The sequence below is a fragment of the Procambarus clarkii genome, chromosome 89, assembly GCF_040958095.1.
Source record: "Procambarus clarkii isolate CNS0578487 chromosome 89, FALCON_Pclarkii_2.0, whole genome shotgun sequence".
Taxonomy (NCBI): Eukaryota; Metazoa; Arthropoda; class Malacostraca; order Decapoda; family Cambaridae; genus Procambarus; species Procambarus clarkii.
Window position 1 is genome coordinate 19801721 of NC_091238.1, and position 7605 is coordinate 19809325.

Consider the following 7605-nt stretch of genomic DNA (forward strand, 5'->3'; position numbering starts at 1 on the left):
CTCATCTGAATCTCAAGCTTCCATCCGTGTTCTCTTGAAATAATGGTATTCATTTTGACCATTTCCTCTTTTACCACTCTGTCAATCCCCCTCCTAAGTATTTTATACGTCTATCATGTCCCCTCAGGTTTAGTTCCTTCAGTCTCTCTTCCCTCGCAATCCTGGGACGAGCCTTGTTGCAAACTGCAACTATTTTCGAGTTTCCTTGTGTGTTTACAAATGGGGTTCCACGATGGGACGACATACTCTAAAACTGGTGATTAGCGAAAATCACCAGTTTTATCTGATGTCTCCTTATCTAAATGTCTCTTTATTAAGGTTCATGAATGATATCTTTTGTCTGTTAAGTAATTCTTTACTTTATTGCTTCTTCCCTTACTCCCGCCTGCCTCTCCAGTTTGTGTAGTAATCTCTTGTGAGGTCCTGTATCAAAGGCTTTTTAGGCAGGCCAGATATATGTTATCTCTCTCAGCGTTCTCTGTCCTGCCTTATTCTAGTTACTTATCATAGCACTCCAGAAGGCTCGCCAGGCATGATTTTCCTTCCCTGAAGCCATCTTCATGTTTGTTTACATAATTCTCTCCAGGTGTGCAGTCTTATCCTCATGCTGAGGACGAGTCACAATAACGTGGCTGAAGATATAAGGACCACACCACACTCCAGAAGATGGAGAGACCACGACGTTTCGGTCCGTCCTGAACCATACAACTTGATAATGGTCCAGGATGGACCGAAACGTCGTCGTTTCTTCATTTTATGATGTGTGGTTTGGTCATTGTAATCTTATCCCCACTGCTCTTTCGAGTACCTTACAAGGGACTGGTCGTCAATGACCCTGGTCTGTTGGTAGGTGTCTCTTCTCTATCTCCTCCCTTGTAAATGGGTACTACGACTTGAGAATGGTCCACAATCGACTTGGGAATGGTCCACAATCGACTTGAGAATGGTCCAGGACGGAGCGAAACGTCGTCGTCCCTTCACATTCTAGTGTGTGGTCCGGTCATCATACTTGAGCCACGTTATTGTGACTCATCGCCCGCATGGGTACCACATTTGTCTTTTTTTCCAGCAGCTAGCCAATTTGCCCAATATATGTGACTTATTAAAGCTGAATGCTAGTTACACACCAGGGCCTGAGCTGCTCTTAACATCCATAGTGATACAGTGACTGGTTGAATAGCTTTAATGTTTGACTAATGATGCTAGTTGTGTTCCTCTGCTGTTATCTCAATATTTAATACTGCTGTCTCTTATCTAGAGCAAAGTCCTCTTCTAGTACTGACAGCTCGACAGATTAAGTTGTGAACTCTACATGGAACCTGGCATTAAGATCCTCAATAATTTCCTTAATATTTCCTGTATATTTACATTTTTTGGAGGCACGTGGTTGTTCACTGTCGTTTCCTTCTGATATGATTATGTAGGAGTTTTAGTGTGTCTAAGTTTTTAGTGGCAATATCATTTTCATAGTTTCGTTTCCGACATTCTTCGTATATTTTTGTATTCGTTCCTGGATCTGTTGCCTCTATTTCGGTTTTTTCCTCTGTGCTTTGACCTCTTTTTTTCCATTTCCTTCTTCGTTTCGTGTGTGGGTGTGCGTGTAATTACCTAAGTGTAGTTACAGGATGAGAGCTACGCTCGTGGTGTCCCGTCTTCCCAGTACTCTTTGTCGTTTAACGCTTTGAAGTGTGAGTGTGTGTGTGTGTGTGTGTGTGTGTGTGTGTGTGTGTGTGTGTGTGTGTGTGTGTGTGTGTGTGTGTGTGTGTGTGTGTTTGTGATTGCGGGGGTTGAGCTTTGGCTCTTTGGTCCCGCCTCTCAACCGTCAATCAACTGGTGTACAGGTTCCTGAGCCTACTGGGCTCCATCATATGTCTATTTGAAACTGTGTATGGAGTCAGCCTCCGACCACATCACTTCCTAGTGCATTCCATTTACTAACTATTCTGACACTAAAAACGTTCTTTCTAATGTCTCTGTGGCTCATTTGGGTACTCAGCTTCCACCTGTGTTCCTTTGTGCGTGTACCACCCATGTTAAATAATCCATGCTTGTCAACCCTCTCAATTCCCGAGAATTTTGTATGAGGTGATCATGTCTCCCCGGGCTCTTCTGTCTTCCAGCGACGTGAGGTGCAGTTCCCTCAGCCTTTCCTCGTAACTCATGTCTCTTAGTTCTGGGACCTCTTTACTTTTTATGTGTTTATTTACCTAGTTGTATTCACCTAGTTGTGCTTGCGGGGAATTGAGCTCTGCTCTTTCGGCCCGCCTCACGACTGTCAATCAACTCTTTCTAACTACTAATATTCCCCCCCCCCCAAGAAGCAGCCCGTGACAGTTGACTAACTCCCAGGTACCTATTTACTGCTAGGTAACAGGGGGACACAGGGTGAAAGAAACTCCGCCCGTTTTGTTTACTCGCCGGCGCCGGGAATCGAACCCAGGCCACAGGATTACGTGTCCAGCGTGCCGTCCACACAGCCACCGGCGCTCCAGCCACCTGTGTGTGTGCGTGCGTGCGTGAGTACGTGCGCGCTATTGTCATAACCATCAACAATCACGCACATACATTGCCCAAACTTGGACACAATTGTTCTTGTGTTTCTTAGGGAGGGGGGGGGGGGGGCTCTCCCCCACCCGAGGGGGGAGTGCCTTTCCCCCACTCGGGGGGGGGGGGGAGTGCCTTTCCCCCCCTCGGGGGGGGGGGGGGAGGACCTATTTAACCCTCACACTACTCCTCTTTCACCACCACCTCTTCCTCTCTCTCTCTCTCTATCCTCTTCCCACTCCTTCCCTTCCCTTCCCTTTCCCTTTACTCCATTTATTGGCACCCTGAGATCATGTTGTGTGGGGACACACGCCAACTGCTTGTTACTGGGGTTGTTAAGAGTACACACTACACCGTTCCTGTACAGTTGTGTGTGAACCAGAGCGGCCCATGCTGGCTCGTGTGTAAACCATGTTAGAGACTCTTTACACCCGAGGTTTACACCGTGTGTGGCGGGTGTCCGGGGGGTGGGGGGGGGGGGGGGTAGTGGGCGTGTTAGCTAAACATGTCCCGTACTTGTTCTGGTGGTTTTGGGCGAGAGGCGAGCGTGAAAACTGGGGGTGGGGGGACGGGGGGAGGAGGGGGGGGTGGTGTTGGTGCTCAGGGAACATCTGTCTTGGTTAGTGACTTGTTGCACCTGTTGCTCCCCCCCCCTGCTGTGTTGTTCTTGAGGGAGGGGGTTGTATTGGAGCTAAGTGTGGGGGTATGTATATTTGTGGTCACACACGCACACACACACACACACGCGAGCACGCACGCACACACACACACACACACACACACACACACACACACACACACACACACACACACACACACACACACACACACACACACACACACACAAACACTGGTGGGGGTCTGGTAGCTGAGGGGACAGCACGCAGGACTCGTAATGCTGTGGCCCGGGGTCAGCAGGTTCCGACTCCCCGACCAGGCAGAAACAAATGGGGCAAAGTTTCTACCACTCTACCACCCTGATGCCCCTGTTACCTAGTAGTAAATAGGTACCTGGGAGTTAGACAGCTGTTACGGAGCTGTTTCCTGGGGGGGGGGGTGAAAAAAAACTGTCAATCAATTAACTGTAGTTACAGTTGATTGATTGACAGTTGAGAGGCGGGCCGAAAGAGCAAAGCTTAACCCCCAAAAAACAAATAGGTGAATACAAATAGAAGAACACACACACGGTGAGGGGGGAATCCACAACTAGCAACCCAGCAACAGCAGAGGGGAGGGCAACTCCACCACCCTCTGCATAGAAACCCCAAACCCTCCCTGCCCCCACTCAAATGCTCAGCCCACTCTCCCTCCCCCATCACCCCACTCCCACCCAGCTACCCCCTTCTCTAATCCCGCCATGTCCCCCCCTTTCCCCCACTGTCCTCCCTCCCCCCGTCACCCCATACCCTCCCTGTCCCCCCTTCACTTAACCCCCCGCCCCTCACTCCAGTATCCTCTGACACCCTGTTATCCACCCCATAAAACCTCATGCACACGGAACAGCCTCCCCCATCAGCAGAACGCTCCCCAAGAAAGGGACATGAGAAGGGGCAGAAGAAAGCGAGTCTCAAGGCAATGTACACTAACATAGATGGGATTACAAATAAAACAAATGAACTTGGAGAATGGGTACTTGAAGAAAACCCAGACATAATAGCACTCACAGAAACAAAGCTAACGAAAACCATAACAAATGCAAATTCCTGTTTCATTTTCCTCCGTGGTCTGACATTGTCACATTCTTAATCACGTGTTTATTTTCGTGATATACACACACACACACACACACATATATATATATATATATATATATATATATATATATATATATATATATATATATATATATATATATAATGTTGCTTTCTGTATGTGTGTGTGTGTACTTGTACACAGGGGTATGTGGAAGTTGTCAGAACTGCATTTTTAAATCTGTGTACTTATATTTGTAGATTACCTTAGCATTTTAAAAGCACTACAATCACATGTGGTTGATTGTTCAACAAATCACTGAACTATATGTTTAACAGATCTCTCACCCTGTCCATGGAGGACAGAAGAAAATGTATATATGTTGGTTAGCATTGTGAATGTGTGGCCACGTCTGTGGTATAAAATAATAATAATACTAATAATTTGTAGTGGATAATGATGATGTAAAACTGTCACTGGTCTGTGTTCCAAATTGTTCAGGTCTCACAAGAGGTGTTGCCATGTGCTGCATTTGGTCTATCTGCTGGTCTAGGTGATGTGACCTTAAGAATGATCCCTGTAAAGTTAGGTATGTGACTTTATTAATGCCCCCTGCAAGGCTTAAGTGATGTGCTAGCCTTAATAATGCTCCCAGCAAGGCTTAAGTGATGTGCTAGCCTTAATAATGCTCCCTGCAAGTTTTAAGTGATGTGCTAGCCTTAATAATGCTCCCAGCAATTCTTAAGTGATGTGCTAGCCTTAATAATGCTCCCAGCAAGGCTTAAGTGATGTGCTAGCCTTAATAATGCTCCCTGCAAGTTTTAAGTGATGTGCTAGCCTTAATAATGCTCCCTGCAAGGTTTAAGTGATGTGCTAGTCTTAATAATGCTCCCTGCAAGGTTTAAGTGATGTGCTAGCCTTAATAATGCTCCCTGCAAGGCTTAAGTGATGTGCTAGCCTTAATAATGCTCCCTGCAAGGCTTAAGTGATGTGCTAGCCTTAATAATGCTCCCTACAAGGTTTAAGTGATGTGCTAGTCTTAATAATACTCCCTGCAAGGTCTAAGTGATGTGCTAGTCTTAATAATACTCCCTGCAAGGCTTAAGTGATGTGCTAGCCTTAATAATACTCCCTACAAGGTCTAAGTGATGTGCTAGTCTTAATAATACTCCCTGCAAGGTCTAAGTGATGTGCTAGTCTTAATAATACTCCCTACAAGGTCTAAGTGATGTGCTAGTCTTAATAATACTCCCTGCAAGGTTTAAGTGATGTGCTAGCCTTAATAATACTCCCTGCAAGGTCTAAGTGATGTGCTAGTCTTAATAATGCTCCCTGCAAGGTCTAAGTGATGTGCTAGTCTTAATAATACTCCCTGCAAGGTTTAAGTGATGTGCTAGCCTTAATAATACTCCCTGCAAGGTCTAAGTGATGTGCTAGTCTTAATAATGCTCCCTGTAAGGTCTAAGTGATGTGCTAGTCTTAATAATACTCCCTGCAAGGTCTAAGTGATGTGCTAGTCTTAATAATGCTCCCTGCAAGGCTTAAAGAAAGGTGGTACAATACATAATGCTACCAATAGATTCAAACCATTTTATGAGCATCAGGTATAACCCCTTACTGTGCCTTGGTGATTTATTTCTCTCCTTAATACTGTATTTTTGTCTAGGTGAGATACAGTGCTCCACAGCCTGAAGTGGAGAGCCTTCGTAGATACTGTGTCCAGCTTGGCCTAATGTGTAAACTATATAGTTTATATCATGTGGAACTATGTGTGTGTGTATGTGGCCATTTGTTATAGTTAAGAAATGCATTATGTCACTCTCACAAGAGCTGGTCGACTCACACACACACAGGAGCTGGTCGACTCACACACACACAGGAGCTGGTCGACTCACACACACACAGGAGCTGGTCGACTCACACACACACAGGAGCTGGTCGACTCACACACACACAGGAGCTGGTCGACTCACACTCACACAGGAGCTGGTCAACTCACACACACACAAGAGCTGGTCGACTCACACACACACAGGAGCTGGTCGACTCACACACACACAAGAGCTGGTCGACTCACACTCACACACAAGAGCTGGTCGACTCACACACACACAGGAGCTGGTCGTCTCACACACACACAGGAGCTGGTCGACTCACACACACACAGGAGCTGGTCGTCTCACACACACACAAGAGCTGGTCGACTCACACTCACACAGGAGCTGGTCGACTCACACACACACAAGAGCTGGTCGACTCACACACACACAGGAGCTGGTCGTCTCACACACACACAGGAGCTGGTCGACTCACACACACACAGGAGCTGGTCGACTCACACACACACACAGGAGCTGGTCGTCTCACACACACACAGGAGCTGGTCGACTCACACACACACACAGGAGCTGGTCGACTCACACACACACAAGAGCTGGTCGGCTCACACACACACAAGAGCTGGTCGACTCACACTCACACAGGAGCTGGTCGACTCACACACACACAGGAGCTGGTCGACTCACACACACACAGGAGCTGGTCGACTCACACACACACAGGAGCTGGTCGACTCACACACACACAGGAGCTGGTCGACTCACACACACACAGGAGCTGGTCGACTCACACACACACAGGAGCTGGTCGACTCACACTCACACAGGAGCTGGTCAACTCACACACACACAAGAGCTGGTCGACTCACACACACACAGGAGCTGGTCGTCTCACACACACACAGGAGCTGGTCGACTCACACACACACAGGAGCTGGTCGACTCACACACACACACAGGAGCTGGTCGTCTCACACACACACAGGAGCTGGTCGACTCACACACACACACAGGAGCTGGTCGACTCACACACACACAAGAGCTGGTCGGCTCACACACACACAAGAGCTGGTCGACTCACACTCACACAGGAGCTGGTCGGCTCACACACACACAGGAGCTGGTCGACTCACACACACACAGGAGCTGGTCGACTCACACACACACAGGAGCTGGTCGACTCACACACACACAGGAGCTGGTCGACTCACACACACACAGGAGCTGGTCGACTCACACACACACAGGAGCTGGTCGACTCACACACACACAGGAGCTGGTCGACTCACACACACACAGGAGCTGGTCGACTCACACTCACACAGGAGCTGGTCAACTCACACACACACAAGAGCTGGTCGACTCACACACACACAGGAGCTGGTCGTCTCACACACACACAGGAGCTGGTCGACTCACACACACACAGGAGCTGGTCGACTCACACACACACACAGGAGCTGGTCGTCTCACACACACACAGGAGCTGGTCGACTCACACACACACACAGGAGCTGGTCGACTCACACAC